This window comes from Coptis chinensis, chromosome 3 (genome assembly GCF_015680905.1).
Source record: "Coptis chinensis isolate HL-2020 chromosome 3, ASM1568090v1, whole genome shotgun sequence".
NCBI classification, from domain to species: Eukaryota; Viridiplantae; Streptophyta; class Magnoliopsida; order Ranunculales; family Ranunculaceae; genus Coptis; species Coptis chinensis.
Genome location: NC_141458.1, coordinates 102069810 through 102089453, shown reverse-complemented (window position 1 = coordinate 102089453; position 19644 = coordinate 102069810). Strand labels below are relative to the sequence as shown.

Sequence of the window (19644 nt, the reverse complement as noted above, 5' to 3'; positions counted from 1 at the left end):
ATCTTTAGATAGATCTTTCCAAAGCCGGAATAGATCTTTTCATTCTTACAATATTAGATCCATACAAACCATCCAAAGTTTAAGAAAAAATTTAGAGTGAGAAAACATAAATTGGTTCTTTGGGAGAGTGAAAAAGAGAGAAATAAAATAAAACTAATAATATAGAGTATGGGAGATGATTAGTTGATTGATTGAGAGAGAGATGTTAGAGTTTTGGAGATGAAGAAATGGTGGTTGAGAGTTGAGAAAGAAAAGGGAGGCAGTAGTGAGAATTAAGAAGTGAGGTGGAAAATAGTTTAGGGTTAGTTTTTCTTTTTAGCTTTAGATGGACCGTCCAAAGTTAAGATCTAAGGGGTAGAAATTAAAATTCTTTTATAAATAAATTGAAACTGGTTCGGATCGGGTTAAAACGGTTCAAATTTTCAAAAACCAAAGACCGAACCGACTAGGTCGGGTTTCAGCTTTAACTAACCGAATCGAACCACTAGTACTTAAAAACCAACCAAAACAGGTTGGTTTGGGTCGATTCGGTTGGTTTTCACAGGTAGTTCGGTTTTTTGCACACCCCTAGATAATAGCATCATGTGCGAATGAAGAGGAAAGAATGGAAAAATGCCTAAGAATATTAAACTCGAATGGTGCAAAAGTTTGGTGAAAAAAAGGCTCTCCAAAATATTTCAAGTATATATGTATAGTCTATTGTTCTTAATAGTTTTGTTCATAAGATTTTAAAACTTTTACTATTTTTTTTCCCAGGCGATAAGCATGAAGTTCAAGAAGATGAGAGCAAAACATAATCTTCCACACACATGTAGTCGAAAGGGATATGCTAGATTGGAGGCTGAAATGGTAAGATCATTCAATTATGAGTATGTCATTTCGAAGAGAACAGTTAGTTTAATATGTTCACTACTTAACTTGTTTAAAATTATATATAGAAAGAAGAGAGTTCCAACCCTTTCTCTGTATCGAGAGCTAATGTGTGGGAGAAAGCACATATTAAGAAGAATGGTGAACCTGCCAACGAGGCAGTTGCTGCGAAAGTTGTAAAATAATACTGTGTAAATATACTTGAATTTTTCTGTTGTTTCATTTATTTAGTTATTGATGATAAAGCCAAATATGGATGTTCAGGAAAAGATATAAGATTTTAGAGAAACCCAAGCAGAGTCGTCTTCCTTATCTCTCCAAGACAATGCTATTTCTCAACTGTTTGGACCTGAACGCCATATGACTTCATCACCTGAACGCCATATGACTTCATCTGTCAATTCAATTGGCTTATTGTATTCACTGCTATCCCCACCACCATAGTACAAATATATCGCAATATGTATCGAGTATTTATGAAATCAATCCTTCACCACTAGTAACCAAACCAATAAAACAAAGTAATTGCTCAACACTTTGTACCTGAGTTTAGAAAACCGGACCAGAGTGGTGGTTGAACTGGGGTCCGACTGGAACCGCTAAATTTTCAGTTCGAGTCAGTGAAAACTAGAGTTTTTAGTTGAACCCTCAGTCTAAGCTTAACCTGTGGTTGAACCGGCAAACTGGTTCAGCTCTAAACCAAATAAAACTGGACCACCCTTATTATAATTTTTTTTTGAAAAATTGATAATGTGGAGAGTTAAACCTAACACCTAAACAAGATAGTCCAAGTTCCGTTCCGAACCAACATACTATTATGTGTTTTTTGTATAAAAAAATTTATTTTGATTTATAATGTCAATTAATATTAAATTGAAATATGTATTTATTCATTTTATTTTATTATTGTAATTATTAAAAATTAGCTAAATAAGTATCAATGGGTTCGACTCACCTGGTTGAACCATTTTAACAAAAAATTCGTTCGATCTTTGGTTCGGTTTTCAAAACATTGCTTTGTATTATGCTTTTAACACTAAAAATGACCGTGCTAATCAGTTATTATTCAAGTATAATGTGTAAACTTTTAGCGAAAAACTCAGTTATTATTTACTCGGTTTTCGGTGGTTCAGGCTAGGGGTGGGCAATGGGTCGGGTCGGGCTAGCCCGGCCCTAAACATTTAAAGCCCTTCAAATATTAAATAGGGGTCGGCCCCGGCCCTAAAGTCAACATATAGGAATCGGTCGGGGGGCGGGTCACAAGTCTAAACCTCAAGCCCTTACTCCTACCCTAAGCCCTCTTTAAAGGCTTTAGGGTAGGGCTTTTATATATATTTTTTTTTTTTACTACATCAGGTTTTAAAACTCATTTATATTACAAAATGTACAATAATCTACAAACTCAAAGTCCAACCAATCTAGTAATAATAATCCGCGTATAAGTCCAAAAATTTAAAATGCACATCCACAATCTAATGGCGGAAAGTACATCGAGAGTTCGAATTTGTTCTTCCTTGTTGACTCAAACCTCACTAAAATTACATTTTAAATTGAAATACATAGACAAATAATTATATTATCATTTTAAAGGAAGAAGTAATAGATATAAAGAATAAACATAATAGTTTTAGTTAAGGGTCATGGAAGTTGTTAAACTATTTGTAATATCATAAATTATTTCTATAATAGATTCAAACAAATATAATATTACCTTTCTTCTAATTTAAAAGTGATTCAAGCTTTGTATATGGAAATGAAAATATTGGCTTTTGAACAAGTGATGGAGAAAGGTTTGAGATTACAAATGTCATTTTTCTGACAAAGGTTGTTTTTTGGTTTCTATATTACAAATGTCCGCTCAGTATTTTGCTTTTTAATGGTGTGGAAGGAAATCTTTAGTTTTAGACTTGGCTTGGATGTGAATAAAAATATAATTTATAAGAAATAAGTGAGAAAAGAAATTGAGAATAATAAGTTATGGACTTTGACTTGATGATCAAAGGAATAAAAGTCTTATTTTTATTAGGCTAGTGCTCATTGTTCTTCGTGGTACATTAAGTTGACAAGTTTTGTTATATAAGACAAGTTATTGGAAGTACCCTTGGGTGTAAGTGATAAATTACAAAGGACAATGTTATTTTAATTGAAAATATTTAACAAAGAGTTGGACAATTATGATATGTGTATTTATAGTGAAAGTGTGAAATAGGGCGGTTAGGGCTTGGTTAGGTTCCAGGACTAATGAGGGTGAATTAGGGTCCGGCCTATGTTTTAGAATCTTAGTCCTAGCCACCGCCTAGAAGGCATTAGTAGGGCGCCCTACCTAAAACTGTGAGGGCTTTAGTTGTGAGGGCTTTATAGGGGCTTAGGGTTAGGGTCGGTCGGTAGGGTTAGGGTCGTTAGGGCCAAATTCCCCCCTAGTTAATTTGAGTCCAATGGCTCCCTATCCCTTTAAAAGTAGTGTTAAAGTCAATAAAGTAGAAATTTAAAAGTCAACAAAATGGAAATTTAAAGTCAACATATTTTACTCTATATCATTATTTTTCTATGTATATATCTTAAAGAATTACTACTTATCTATTTACATTTTACTCTCTACATATAGAGAGTAAAATAGAGATAGAGAGTAGAATCCTCTGTATATATAAAGAGGAAATTAATGATAGAGAGTAAAATCTGTTGATTTTAGCTCTATTTTTAAAGGGATAGGGAGCCATTGAACTCATCCTCAGAAGAACCATGATATGATGATGTCATATTTTTTTAAAAATCCATTAATACCCTTGAACTCAATTCAGGTACTCAAAACCTTAAAAAACCTAAGAGAGGTGGTGAAGTAAGCAATCAAACAAAAACATTAATATTTCAGTATATATAAAGAACGAGATCAGATTATGCGAAATTCGAGGAGATTTTTTTTTGGATAATTGTGATTGAAGTAAGAGAGCTATAAAATGGAGAAGAAGTTAAAGAGAGAAATTACGAACGTGTCCTTCGAGTTTTAGCGTTTCACACTTTCACAAGTTTGAAAAGGAGACGAAAGAAAGTTTTTATGTGTTTGGAAATTTTTGAGTTTGAGAGAGATTAAACTGACCCCACCCGCCAAAAGTTGCCACCTAGCTCCTTGTGGGCTCTGCAGCCTCTGCTAAACTACTCTTATCCAATTTCTTTATTCATGCAAATATCACGAAATTTGAGTCAAGTTTTTTACTCTGCCGAGATATTGAGCTGAAAATTGAATTTCACATTTTCACATGACAAAAATGACGACATATTTGATCTGCGGTCCTTTGTGTCGTTCAAACTTCAAAATATCAATTTGATTCCAGATAAGGTCCATATGTGACTGTGTTCAATGAAATGAGAGAGAATGTCTCTAAAGTCTAAACTAGCTATATCAATGTTTATCAGGATTTCAGGTCGTCATGGATTCCTTGAATTAAGGTAGAATTAAATTAATATATAATATAAGAAACGGGTTTTGAATCCAATCTGAACTTATTCACGCTTCCTAAAATGAACCTATGTTTAAGATGTTGTCAATACTCGATATCAATATACAAAGACCAAACCTGAAGTCATGATCACTATCATAGTACAAAATATCAGGATATGAATATTTATCGATATTCAATTTCTGGATATATATCATGGATATATCCCCTTTTTTGGGATATTTGACATTGTTTCACATGCAAATATCGTGGATATATCCAAAATATCGAAAAATATCATGGATATTGTAGATATTTCTTGATATATCATGATATATTATTTATATTTATTTAAAATATAATGATAAATATTAAATACAATTGTTATATACACAAAATATCGCAAAATATCTCCAAATATCCCCAAATATCATAAATATCGTTGAAATATCACCGATATTTGCAGTCGTATATATCTCTGAATATATCGACATATCATGATATTTATATATCTTTTTCTGAAATTTGGATAGATATCCCCAAATATCACGATATATCGGGATATTTTGTACTATGATCACTATAACACTATGTATTTGGGCCTTGGATGTAAATGGATCCAATAAGCAATAGCAGCTCCGACATTGTTTTTTTGCATACGACCCCATTGCTAGGAGCCCTAGGACGCCTAGAAGTACAACTTTGGTACCTGTTAGTTGGACAAAAATACGCTCTAAGAGTAAATTCTTGAACAAAAATTTAGGTATGTATACTAAGAGCATCTTTAGGTGAGATACTATCCTAACATCAAACACCAAATTCCTAATAATTTGGTGTTTTTTTTCTTTTCATGAGAGCATCTTTAGGAGAGCTACCAAAAAAACACAAAAATTTTGAACCAAACTAAACACCAAACAAAAAAAAACACCAAGCAACTTTAGGAGTAACATCAAAATTTCACCAAACAACTACGCGGTTTTGGCAAAACCGCATATATATATAACACTACGGTTTTGCCAAAACCGCACCACTAAAGCCCAAACCGACAAAGCCCTTACGCGGTTTTGAAAAACCGCCGCCATGTATCACATAAAATTTTTTCTTTTTTTTTTTCTTTCCCAATCTCTGGCGCGGTTTTGTGAAAACCGCGCCATATAAGCCCAATTAGAAGCCCAAGCTCACGCGGTTATGGGAAAACCGTGTGAGTGGACAACATCAAACCTGGAACCAAATATTGGCCGATTTGGTGTTTGGTTTGGTGTTTTTTTGGTGTTTTCATCAACATGTAGCTTTCCTGAAGTTGAAAAAACACCAAATTGTTAGAAATTTGGTGTTTGGTGCTAGGTTGATATCACTCCTAAAGATGCTCTGAGAGACACATATTGATGAAAACACAAAAAAAACACCAAACCAAACACCAAATTGGCCAAAATTTGGTTCCAGCTTTGGTGCTGTATCAAATCTCTCTTACGATTTTGGAAAAATTATGCGGTTTTTTGAATACCGCATGGGCTTGGGCTAGAGTGTGGGTTTCAATTACGCGGTTTTTGCAAAACCGTGAGAGAGATTTGGAAAGAGAAAAAAGAAGAAAATTGATGTGCGACACATCGCGCGGTTTCTGGAAAACCGCGTGGGCTATATGGCGCGGTTTATCCAAAACCACGCCATTTGATGTTGAATATTTGATGTTTCTCCTGAAGTTGGTTGGTGTTTTTTTGGTTTGGTTAAAAAATTTAGTGTTTCCTTGGTTTCTCTCCTAAAGATGCTCTAAGGGTGCATTTGTTTACTCATTTAACTAAAAAAATTAAAGAAAAGCTATTGAGTAGTCCACTTTGGAATATAATAGAAAAGAATGGACTGGAAACAAATTCGAAAATTCATTTGGTAAACCAAGGAAAAGAAAGGAAAACCAAATAATGGAATTAACTATGTTTGTTATGCAACAACTAAAAAAAAAGAAAGGAAAATAGAAATGGAAATGAAAATGAAAATCATTTTCAAGTCTTTTCTCTTTCCAAATTCTTTTCCCATTTCACGTTTGTTATTCAAAAACTAAAGAAATGAAAAGTAAACAGCCATTTTCCTTTTCATTTCCTCTCAAATCCGTGGGTTGAACCTCGGAATAAAAAAAACATTTCTTTTCCTTAGTTTTGGTTCCATAGGGAAATACATTTTTCCTTTCTATGACAAACAAATACACCAAATTTATTGAAAAGGTGGATCACTCTATATTTTTCTTTTCCATTTTATTTGCTAAAACAAATGCTAGCCTAATTGTCAAGATCATAGAACTTCGTTATCAAGGCTATGTAAGCTAATAATCTTTTCGCCTTTCCACTTTTCTCGCCTTGTTTGCTCTAACCACCACCATATATAGAACAAAGTATCGTGATATGATAATATATCTACCCCCAAAATCTCGATATATATCATCAAAATATCGCTTTATGTGTCGATATTATACATTAGTGCATCTATGAAAATTCATGATACATTATGATATATCGTCAAATATCAATGATAAACCAAATTTTCAGAGATATTTATGTTAAATAATCAATAATAAAAAGGAAAAGAAAGTTTTCAGAGATATTTCTGTGAAACAATACATTTTATTAATAAAATATTTCTTAATTTCATATCTACATTCAAGGATCCTTAATTTTGTTAAGAATGATTTATTTAGAAATAAAAGATCGGTTATTGTTTTTTGAGTTTTCCTCTTTATTTTCAATAATAAATCTGTTATAAGTTGAACCAAAAAATTCTTAATTTCCCTCTTTAATTTTTTTAGATTAATTCATAATAGGAAACTAAAAGAATAAAAGGAAAACAAAAACTAAGAAGAAGGAAATGAAATTGGATTTACTGGAAAAAAAAAGATTATATTTGATTGGATCTAAATTATTCAAATGTCTTTAAAAAAGATTGGTATAAAAAATAAAAACAAACAATAGTTTGATTGTACCCAAAAATTTAGATAAAAAAAATTGACAATAAGATAGATGAGATTGAGAAGATGGAGTTAATCAACATCAAATTTTATATATTCATATGATATAGGAGATTAAAGGACTCAAACCTCCTTTCTTAGTTCTTCCTCTTTAAAAAGCTTTAAGAAATTAGCAAATTTTGCATATTTTGACTATTTTTGAAGTCTATTGAAGAAGGCGCCCATTGTTTGTATCTTGAAGAAAAGTTAAAATGAGAGAGAAGCACAAAAGATGGTATATATATCACGATATTTTGAAAGTATCGACATATCGATGAAATATATCACGATATTTAAAGATATATTGAGGATATTTACAGTTTTTGCAAAAGAAAATATTAGAATCATATCCTTAATATATTCGTATCTTTTGCTGAGATCTCAATACAAATCATGATATATCGTGATATATCGCGATATTTTATACTATGCCACCTTACACCTATAAGATTCTTTTGTTGTTACACTCAAATAATGTGCCAAAAGACTAATACTATCTCATAATTCTCCACCACCACACAAAATGAACCAAAAACAAAAGTAAGGATTGGAAGAAAGAGAATTTAGGATGAAATATTCTCTTTTTCCCTATTGAAATAACTTGAAACCCTTCTCTATTATTATGTTGATCCATGGAGACGTTATCATCTGTCAAGGAAGCAGATGAGGTTGGATACATTTCATGTTGGAGTCGTTTCAAGCTCAAATTTCCATGGAGTAGCAGTAGTAGTACCAGTAGTAGCTATTATAGTAGACAGAGAAGTATTCTTGATTTCAGCTTCACAAAGGCTTCTTGTACCAAGCAAAGAAAACCAAAGGGTGGTTTTCAGCTAGTATATTCCTATAAGTTATGCTTAAAACTTTGATGAAGGATCTTGGGACGAAGATAGTGAAGATTCCTATTGCGGGTTTTCATCGAAGTCTGCAGCACCTGTGCCAAAACAAGTTCTTCATCATAGAGAAGTGATTGTCGCTTTTGTGTTCTGATTCAGCTAGTGGCCTTGTGTTGTAACCATTGCTATAAAGGAGAGATATGTTACTCCACAAGGTTGATTTTATGATTCAATTATGGAAAACAGCATAGAATACATTTATTTACACTTATTTGTCTCCAAGAATAATACTACATGATTGAATACACTACTCTAATTAATTAGTGGCCACTGATCCTTGTACAGCCGCAAAGGTTGTAGTTCGATTAGAAGGGAAGCAATTTGACTAGAAAAAGAAAGGTATTTGGGAATAGCTAGAGTTGTACTTTCTGCTCGAGTTATGATAGTTTGATATAGTCATAACCCAATGATTTAGAGAAGTACACTATTGAAATCTTATACACATAACAGTCTCTTTAACCCCCTATTTATTGGAGTTAAACATTTTATTATATATACTAGCAAGATGCACGTGCTATGTACGTGGTTGACAAACAAATTTATTACGGAATATATATAGGTTAGTAAAATATGTGAATTTGGGTGATGTAAGTATTAGTTAGTGTAATATGCATGCATATAGGGACTTCTTTAAAGTTTGTTTGACGACCATTACATATAGAACACATTGAAAAGCACAATGCATTATGGAATTAATTAAGGGGGGAAGGAAAGAAAAGAATTGTATCGTAACACTTTGACCTGTCTTTTGGTATTGACATGTGAGATAAACTCAGGCCTTATAAAGAATTGAAAAGGCAGAGGGAGACTGAACTTATTTGTTTGTAGCGTAGAGTGACAATAAGGGCCCAAAGCTTCAATGGCTCATGTAGTGGTGTCAAATGGGCTGGGCCGGGCTGGCCCGGTCCTCAAACAATGAAGCCCTCATGCTTTGAGGGCCGGGCCAGCCCTACCCTCATTTACTTGAGCCGAGGTCGGGTCGGGCCAATGCTTAAATCTCGAAGCGCTTTACCCGCCCAACCCTCTCGAGAGGGCTTGAAGGCCGGGCTTGAGGCCAAAACCAAGCGAGGAGGGCGGGATCTTATGTTATACATTTGATTTACAAAATAAATTTAGAAACATTAGTTAAAAATGATAAAATCGAATCGACTTCACAATTAAACCTTCAAACTACTAAAAAACTTGTTAAAGTTGTATTAGTCAATTAAGATCAATTAAATTCATTTTCATAAAATATTATAATGAAATTATAAGGTTGGCAAACTTAATAGATAAGCGTTTTTTAAGTGATTTTTTAGCATATTAATGTTAAAATGAAATATATTGTAAAATTTTTATTAAAATATATGTAATAAATGTTGAGGGCCTAAATGGGGCGGGCTTTAAGGGAGGGCTTAAGTTTCAAAGTCTAGGCCTTTACCCTCCCCAAAGGCTTGAGGGGGTCGCCACCCCATTGACCCTTGAATGTGTGTGGGGCCTCATTTTGAGGGCTTTTTGGGCCCATGGGCCGGGTCGGGGCGGGCGGGCTAAGAGTTTAAGGGCCATTTTGACACCCCTATGCTCATGTAGCAAGAATCCGTAATTGTTGCTTCCATCATAGTACAAAATATCCCGATATATCGCGATATTTGGGGATATCTATCCAAATTTCAAAAAAAGATATATAAATATCACGATATGTTAAGAGATATATACGACTGCAAATATCGGCGATATTTTGACGATATTTGCAATATTTGTGATATTTTGCGATATTTTGTGTATATAATAATTTTATTTAATATTTATCATTATATTTTAAATAAATATAAATAATGTATCATGATATATCAAGAAATATCTACAATATCTACGATATTTATCGATATTTTAGATATATCCATAATATTTGCATGTGAAACAATGTCAAATATCCTCAAAAAGAGGGATATATCCACGATACATATCCAGAAATTGAGTATCGATAAATACCTATATCCTGATATTTTGTACTATGGCTTCCATCACCACTGCACACTTTGAGGGGGCTAGCTGATGACTGGGGGGGCGCTTTTTGAAGAAAAAAAATTGTATCGTAAACTTTGACATGCCTTTTGATATTGACAGGTGAGTTTCTGAGGCCTTATAAGGAATTGAATAGGCAGAGGGAGACTGAACTTATTGGTTTGAAGCGTAGAGTGACAATAAGGGCTCAAAGCTTCAATTGTTCATGTAGCAGGAATCCGTATTTATAAACTACAATGAAGCAATACAATGAAGCACTACTATAATGTATAAACTAGGAAGAACCACCTGTTATGAGTACTACTCTTGACAGAAAGTAAAAAAAACAAACGAATTCTATACTAACATATTTGAGTCTGAAAATAGGTCCCTTTTCCATAATTCTATACTAACTTATGCTTCTAAGCTAGACTGTGTTTTTCCATCCTCTAAAATGACGATGTGCAATCTAACACTGGACAGTCTATATACAAACTAATTGGTGACTGAAATCAGAAACTAAACACAATCAAACACAATTCGAAAAGGATTGAAAAAAGGTGAATGAATAAGTTGCCCATAACAAACAGTTCAAGACAATTAGAAAACAATAAGAAGAAGAGGCAATATAGACAACCATAAACTTAACCGTCTTTGAAGTTCAAGAAAAATTCAGTTTATTCCTAGAGGAGTTGATCTTTGCTGTGATAATTTTCATTGTATTTAATAGAAAAAGCACAGCCACTTCCTAACAGAAGAGAAATCCATTTGAAAGTGAATTCTAAGAAAATGAACTATTTGTGAGTTTCTTGTAAACTGATTACCCCTGGCAGTTTTTTTCATTAGATCTTCCAAATATTTTCTTTCTTGGAAAGAGTTTTGCTTTCCAGTAAACCCGAGTTTCTTGATTTGTATGATTTTGGAATTGATGCAAATGATATATTTATGTAGATGTGGATGAGTTGGAGACCTGATTTGTGGCATGAATGTATTCATAATTTATTCATGGTCGCATACTCGCATACAATGAAGTGTGGAATGTTGATTTGTTTAAAACTAAAATAAAATACAATCCAATGAAAAAATGTCCAAGTGATCCTGAATTTCTGATAATGATGTGGTCTTGCACTCTTACCATCCTTGGCTTTTTGTCTCAAGGCCATGATACCACTGAAAACCCTATTAACCGACTGGAATCTAACAAAACTGAATCACCAATTTGCTTTATGCAACTCACAACACATGCGTCTCAGAGACCAATTACAAGAGGGAATCTTCTCTGATATAGCCTAACTGTTCTGTTTTCGTTTCCAAGTGAAGAACTATCATCCACAAGATTAGTTACCATAAATGTAGTTTTATCTACACTCTTTGCTCTGAATCGTATGAACTCAGCTCCCACAACAAACCCGTATTTATTCTGTCTGTAGCAGCAGCAGCAGCACAATTTCCTTCAATCCTATCAAAAGTAACAAGATATTTGATGAGTACTATCAAGTAATAGTATATGAATGACCACATTTGTACGTTGTTAAGATGACAGAAACTGAAACAAACAAAATTAGGATCAAGTCCTTCTAACTTCCCACCATGAGTATTAGACATTGAAACCAACAGCAAGCGAACACGAACCAAAACCTACGAGTTTTTCCCTAACATTGAAGAGTATCCAAACTGAGCATTTATGCGCTTTCTGCTGGCAAAGTATTTACGTTGAACCTCCTTAATTCCTAAACAGCTTTATATTGTGGTTGTGGGAGAAGAAAGAGACACGCGCGGGTCGCACCCTTGGCCAGGCAAAGTTGAGGGCGGGGCGCGCTCAATCGCCTGGAGGTTTATCAAGACAAGAGCGCGGGTCGCGCTTTGACTAAGACTAATATGAGCGCAGGTCGTGCCCTAGTCGGTTTTGACAAAGATTACTGGATTCGTATGTTTTCTATAAAGGAAAGTCTCCAATCCTTTTAGAAACAAGAGACACGAATATACACTCATGTTGTGCTATATAAATACCTCTGTAACACAAACCAAAATCAATCAAGCAAAACCTTTCTTCTCCCGTGGACGTAGGTTGCCGCATTGGTACCGAACCACTATAATTTTTGTTTGTTGTCTCTTTAATTAGTTGTTTAATTTTACATGGTATCATAGCGGAGCACTTAATCTCTCCTCTAAATCAATCTAGATAAACACAATACACTATATCAGATCCAAAACCAAAACCAAACCCAAAGTCTGTTGTTACAACAGAGACTGATTCTAATCCTGGTTGGTAGTTGTCATCAATTCTCTTGAATGAAACAAACTATATACCTTGGTCTAGAGCTATTTCGTTATCGTTTGGTGGTAAGAGGAAATTAGGTTTCATTAATAGTGCAAAGGTGTGTCCTACCATTGATGATGCCAAATATGAGAATTGGGTTTCCAATGATCAGCTTGTTCGATCTTGGTTACTCAATTCTATGGAGTCTACTATTGTTAGAATTTTTACTTTCTCTGATTCTGCAAAGGAGATGTGGGATTCAATTGAAGATTTATATGGAAACCAGAACAATTCTGCCCGTGTGTTTGAACTTTAACTCGCAATCAGTGCTTTGCAACAAGGTGAGAAGACTTTTACAGAACACCTTGGGAATTTGAAGAAATTATAGGATGAGTTAAACATATATCGTCCACACACCACAAATGCTAAGACTCTTTTGAAACAGGCTGAAGAGGATAAAATCTTCACAGTATTTCGCAGTCTTAAACCAGAATATGAAAATCTGGAAAGTAATATTCTAATGGAAATTACTTTTCCATCACTTGCTGATGTTTGTGCAACTATTCAGAGAGAGGAAACAAGAAAGAAAACAATCAACTCCGAGGTAAAGTCCTCAATCTCTGAATCTACTGTATTACTTGCAGAAAATGATTTTCGAAAGAAGTCACAGAGATTCGAAAAAGGTAAGGGAAAAAGGGAATTGTCTCACTGTGATCATTGTGGAAAGAACTGGCACACCAAGGACCGCTGTTGGGAATTATATCCGCATCTTAAAAAGGAAAATGAACTGTCCAAGAAAGAGCATGCCGCTGTTGCCGAGACATCAATGTCCGACTTAGATATTAGTCATCAGTTGAGTCAAATTCTCCAACAACTCACTAAGTCCATGTCATCTAGCAAAGGTCAGTCTGCCTCAACTCATGTGTCAGGTAATTTGCATGCCTATTTTACTATGCCAGAAAATAGTAACTCATGGATAATTGATTCGGGGGCTACGGATCATATGGCTAATTGCCTTGTCTCTGTTCATAATTTTGTGTCCAAAACCGAAAAACATAATATTTCCATAGCCAATGGCTCCATTGTTCCCATTCTAGGTAGTGGTCAAGTGGATTTTTTTTTTATCGAAGTCTCAAGATGAGTGATGCTCTAGTTGTTCCTTCGTTCCCTGTTCAACTTCTACCTGTTGGAAAACTTACCAATTCTTTAAATTGTGATGTCATTTTTTCTCCTAACTCTATCGTCTTTCAGGATCGAAAGTCGAAGAGGACAATTGGCAAAGGAATTTATTCCAATGGACTCTATTTATTGAAGTCGCATAAGAAGGCATGTCAAGCTAGTGATTTACTTGAGAGTCGAATTTTGCATAAAAGACTTGGGTATCCATCTAGTCATGTCCTGTCAAATTTGTTTCCGCATGTTTCTTTAAACTCTGATGATGTTTGTGATGTTTGTCAATTTTCTAAATAAACTCGTTTATCTTTTCCAAACTCGAATTCTATGTCAAATAAGTTGTTTGAGTTAATTCACTCTGATTTATGGGGACCTGCTCCCGTTAATTCTTATGATGGATATAAGTATTTTGTGTTGTTTATTGATGATAAATCTCGTGCTACATGGTTATATTTGTTAAAATCGAAAACTGATGTTGTGACTGTATTCAAGGATTTTCATACTATGATTACTAATCAGTTTGGTGCAAACATCAAGATGTTTAGATCTGATAATGGCACTGAGTTTTATAAAGGATGCATTTGAGTATCTTAAGTAGCGGGGGGATAATTCATCAAACTAGCTGTGTTGGCACACCTCAGCAGAATGGCGTGGCTGAAAGAAAGAACAGACACCTTTTGGAGGCCACTCGTGCTCTTATGTTGGGCATGAATGTTCCTAAGCAATACTGGTCTCATGTCGTCTTTACTGCTGCCTATTTGATTAATCGTCTTCCCAGTCGGGTTCTTGGTTTTAAATCCCCATTGGAAGTGCTCAAATCTAGGCCGTTGGATCTCTCTCATCTGCAAGTGTTTGGGTGTGTTTGTTATGTGCATCAGCAAGCTATTCATCGAGATAAATTTGATACTCAGGCTACTCGATGTGTGTTTGTTGGTTATTCTACCACATAGAAAGGCTACATATGTTACAATCCGGTGACAAGGAAACTGGTTGTCTCTTGTGATGTCCGATTTGTGGAATCTGAAGCTTTCTTTCACGATTCAGCTGTGCCTGGGAATCGGTCCCAGGGGGATTGTTTGGCAGATTTGGCACCTCTCCCAGCTGTTACGGCTGATTTGGCTCCTCTCCCAGCAGTTAGTGAAGGCATTGTTCCTGTCCCAACGGTTGGTGAAGGTATAGTTCCTGCCACTGAAGAATTGGGCTCTCTTGGAAGCAAAGGGCGCCTATCGGAATGAGCAAAACCGAGGCGGTCTTGGCGGCTTCAGGTGCTCCTCCAGTTTCTAGACAATCTGAACGAGAGAGACGACCTCCAGTAAATATCAATGATTACTATAAATCTGATAGAGAACTGCATCCTCCAGTGACTCACTGGAACTTTTATTCTTTGCATGATGTTTCATATCCTCTACAGGAGTATATAACGTATACCAATATCACTTCATCTCATCATGTTTTCTTAAGTATAGTCGATGACGTGCAAGAACCCAAGAACTTTAGAGAAGCTAACTCTCGCCCAGTATGGAGAAAGGCGATGCAAGAAGAACTTTGTGCTCTAGACGAGAATAAATAAAACTTGGGATATTGTTATGCTACCGTATGGAAAGAAAATTGTTGATTGTCGGTGGGTGTTCAGAAACAAGTTCAACAGTGATGGTTCCTTAGAAAGGTCTAAAGCTCGACTTGTTGCAAAGGGATTCACCCAAACTTATGGTCAGGACTACAAGGTGACTTTTGCACCAGTTGCAAAGATGAACATGTTTAGATTTCTTGTATCTCTAGCTGTAAATCATGACTGGAAATTATTTTAGATGGATGTGAAAAATGCATTCTTACACGGAGATCTTAAAAAAGAAGTGTATATGAGCATCCCACCTGGACATTCGAAGGAGACTAAGGTTGGATTAGTATGCAAATTAAAAAAGGCTATCTATGGACTTAAACAATCTCCACAAGCGTGGTATGCCAAGCTCAGTTCTGTTCTAGCTATAACCGGCCTTAAGCGAAGTGATGCTGATCTTTCCTTATTTGTTAAATCTAGCAGGTCAGGCTTGGTTATTGTACTTATTTATGTTGATGACATAGTTATCACAGGTGATGACCATATCGAGATTTCTAAGCTCAAGGAGTTATTGCACAAGAAATTTTCCATCAAGGATCTGGGTATTATGAAGTACTTTCTTGGGATCGAAATTGCTTATTCAAAAAGAGGTATATCTCTAAATCAAAGAAAGTATGTGTTGGATCTTTTGAGTGAAGCAGGAAAACTGGGGTAAAACCATCTGATTCTCCAACTAACAGTGGAGCCAAGTTGGACAACACCGGCGATCTACTTACTGACATTGGTCAGTATCAACGATTAGTTGGTAAACTAATATATTTAACTATTACCCGACCAGATATTTCTTATGCAGTAAGCTTGGTTAGTCGTTTTATGCATGCTCCAAGGACTCCACATATGAATGCAGTTTCTAGAATACTGCAGTATCTAAAAAGGTCACCAGGCAGAGGTATTTGGATGCGGAAAAATGGGCATACATATATTACTGCTTATACAGATGTTGATTGGGCAGGATGTCCAGTTGATCGGAGGTCTACTTCCGGTTATTGTACCTTTGCAGGAGGTAATTTAGTCACTTGGAAGAGCAAGAAACAGAATGTAGTAGCTCGTTCTAGTGCAGAAACTGAGTATAGGGCTATGGCTTCCACCACCAGTGAAATCATATGGCTTCGCGCTCTTCTAAAGGATTTGTGTTTTGGGTTGCATTCGCCAACTACTCTTTACTGTGATAATCAAGCTGCTATGCACATTGCTGCAAATCCGGTGTTTCATGAGAGAACTAAGCATATTGAAGTTGACTATCATTTTGTGCGTGAAAAAGTACAGTCTAACATTGTTACTACCTCCTTTGTTCGAAGTGACCACCAACTTGCAGACATTTTTACTAAGAGACTTCCAGCTTCCAAGTTCCATGATATTCTCTCAAAGTTGGGTTCGCTGGATATCTTCGCACCAGCTTGAGGGAGAGTGTGGGAGAAGAAAGAGACAGGCGCGGGTCGCGCCCTTGGCCAGGCAAAGTCGAGGGCAGGGCGCGCTCAATCGCCTAGAGGTTCGTCAAGACAAGAGCGCGGGTCGCGCCCTAGTCGGTTTTGACAGAGATTACTGGATTCATATGTTTTCTATAAAGGAAAGTTTCCAATCCTTTTAAAAACAAGTGACACGAATATGCGCTCATGTTGTGCTATATAAACATCTCTGTAACACAAACCAAAATCAATTAAGCAAAACCTTTCTTCTCCCGTGGATGTAGGTTGTCGCATTGGCACTGAACCACTATAATTCTTGTGTGTTGTCTCTTTAATTAGTTGTTTAATTCTACAGTAGTCTTTGTTGGAAATTTAGCATGGAGAAATCTAAGTTTTTCTACCATCGTTTCCCTCTCAAATAATGATTTTAGACACAAATAGAATTGATTATGGTGAAGAATACAGGGCAATGGGATGGAAGGAGGTAAGGGAGGAAGAGCAACGAATTGATTTGGTTGGAGAAATTCTGTTAACTTAAATGCTACGGGAGTGTAACTTTCTGCATCATATCCTATTACAAAATATTTGTTGTGTATATATATATATATATAAAAGCTTGCACACATTCTCTCTCCTCACCATATCATTCTATTTTACACCTCGAACAATATAATTGGCTCCTAAAAAATCGGATGGAATAATAATTAGTGACACCTCCCCAGGTTTGTTTAAATCTCCCTAATCTATTCTTAATTTTCTATGGACTCCTCAAATTTAAAAAAAAATAATAACAAATTAAATAAACCTTATACAAATTCTACCAAATTATACCGAAAACCTAACTTTTCTCCTGAAGCTATGATTGTCTCTTATCTTCTTCCCTATCAAGCAAGAGTTCACAATAGCCCCACTACTGTATTGAGCCAAACTAGCAGCCATGACACAAAAATTGTTTGGCATCCATAACACAAAAATTGTTCGCCTCAATTTAACAACCACTTTTCTTTCCTCGCCTAGGCCATTTCCTGAATCTCACTCTCAATGACCAGCAAATACCCAAATTTCAATGCCATTTTTGACCAAAAATGAGACTTTTCATGATCCGCAGGTGATTAAGCTACAAGTAGATTTAAAGAATTGAAGGAGCATAGACTCCACATAGTTCTTCAATGCGCACTAAAGGAACCATCATCTCTCGCCTGAGAGAACTGGAACAGCAGTTGATGCTCCAATGAGATAGTATATGCCCTAACCTGACCATGCTCCCTGTGATCTTCCAAAAGAATGCATATTCAACCTGTCAAGCAGAGTATTGAAATCCATAGGTGGCCCACTCATGGCCATGGCCATAGTGTTTATCACATGCATAACAAAATCCCTTCCATAACCCATGCTCACGACTTTCTCAATAAGCTATTGTTGATATGGTCCATCAACAATCTGCATATTTAGAATGCTCTTAGCCCATTTTTGTTTTGTTGTATTCCTCCTTTGCACTGCAACCCACAATTACTTAAAATTTCTATTTCTGTCACTCGGCTTCATATGGCATTCTCATCTGTTCATTTGGGTGAACTGCACCATAGTGGAAAGTGGAAAGTTATCGGGATTCAGGTACGCTTACATTCTATTAAGGAGTATTACACTGTTAATCATCTAGCGAACTCCAAAAAAAACATAGCTTCATATATATAGAACGAGGCCAAATGATCACATCAATTAATGCCATCCATTTGATCCCTTAATCTTTAGGGACTTTTTGTATTCTTGACATATTTCTAACATGATAATTCTATTTTCAGATGCTGCAATACAAAAGCTCTGAAAACCTTTGAGAACCCCAAACCACCGAAAAAGAATTACAAAAAATAGAAATCTCAATCTCCCAAATTTTCTTATACTTCAGGCATGGTCTTCTCCTTCATTTTAATGTTTTTTTTTGTTTTTGTGATTCTTTTACCAATTTCTCTTCAGTTTTATTTTTTTTTTCTCTTCAACAGTATGTGCATCTGATTTCAAATGGGAATGAATAAAAAACTAAAGGCTTTAAACCCCCAATCACAATGAAGAAGAAGACACCAATGTCGTTCCAGGCAGTTCAATCATGTAAGCTTTAAACCCTTAATCACAACAAAGACGAAGACACCAATGTCGTTCCAGGCAGTTCAATAATAAGCATTTTTTTAATCTTCAATTTCAACAGGGTTATCTTCAATTTCTCCAACCCAAAAGCTCTATTTTCAATTCATTGGATTCTATTTTCTAAATCAAAGGTAACCATTCCAAAGTGTTGATATTTGTGACTTTCAATTTGTTGAAGTTGCCTTCGGTTCTTGGTGGTGCTGACGATTCTATTTTAATTGCTGGATGAAGTGGATATTGGAATTATAGACATCAGGTAATGCCCATGTTTTTAATTACCTTGAATTTCCATGTTATATATATACTATAAAATTGTTGAGGATATTTTCAAATTTGCAACTGTGTATATGCCAGTTGATGTTTGATTGCATTAATAATCAAGCACTATGTTCTTTGGGCACTGTCTTTGCTATTTAGTGTAGTTAAAGCGAAGAGCTTCAATACAGAAATCAGGCCTTAGTTTCTTTAGTTTATATGGATTCCTTGAGCATATCTCAATACATACTAGATTTTTTTTGAAGCAGCGCTATTGTTTTATTATAATATTGCATTAACTGAAAACCATACACTGTGCCTTGAGTAATATTATTAAATTTCAGTTATTAAAAACAAAAATCCCGACTTATATTTCCTTTCTTATTTCTTTTTTTATGATTTAAATTATTTTGAGTTGTTACTGAATGAAGGTTCCAATTTTTTTTCGTTCATCTTTCAAGCTGTATGGTGAACTTAATTTCGATAATAGTCATTGGATTATGTATTAATGTGTGTATTCTCTTATAAAACTACAATTCAATTGTTTGATTCAGTTGCCTAATTTTCATTGGAGAATATACCAATTAATATATCAAGAAATTGGTCCCAAGGCCCAAT

General features: G+C 35.2%; 1 pseudogene; it reads left to right on the top strand.

Annotated features, from left to right (window-relative positions):
* Positions 1 to 612: 612 nt before the first annotated feature.
* Positions 613 to 16624, top strand: LOC147512272 (uncharacterized; annotated as a pseudogene).
* The last annotated feature ends 3020 nt before the right edge of the window (positions 16625 to 19644 follow it).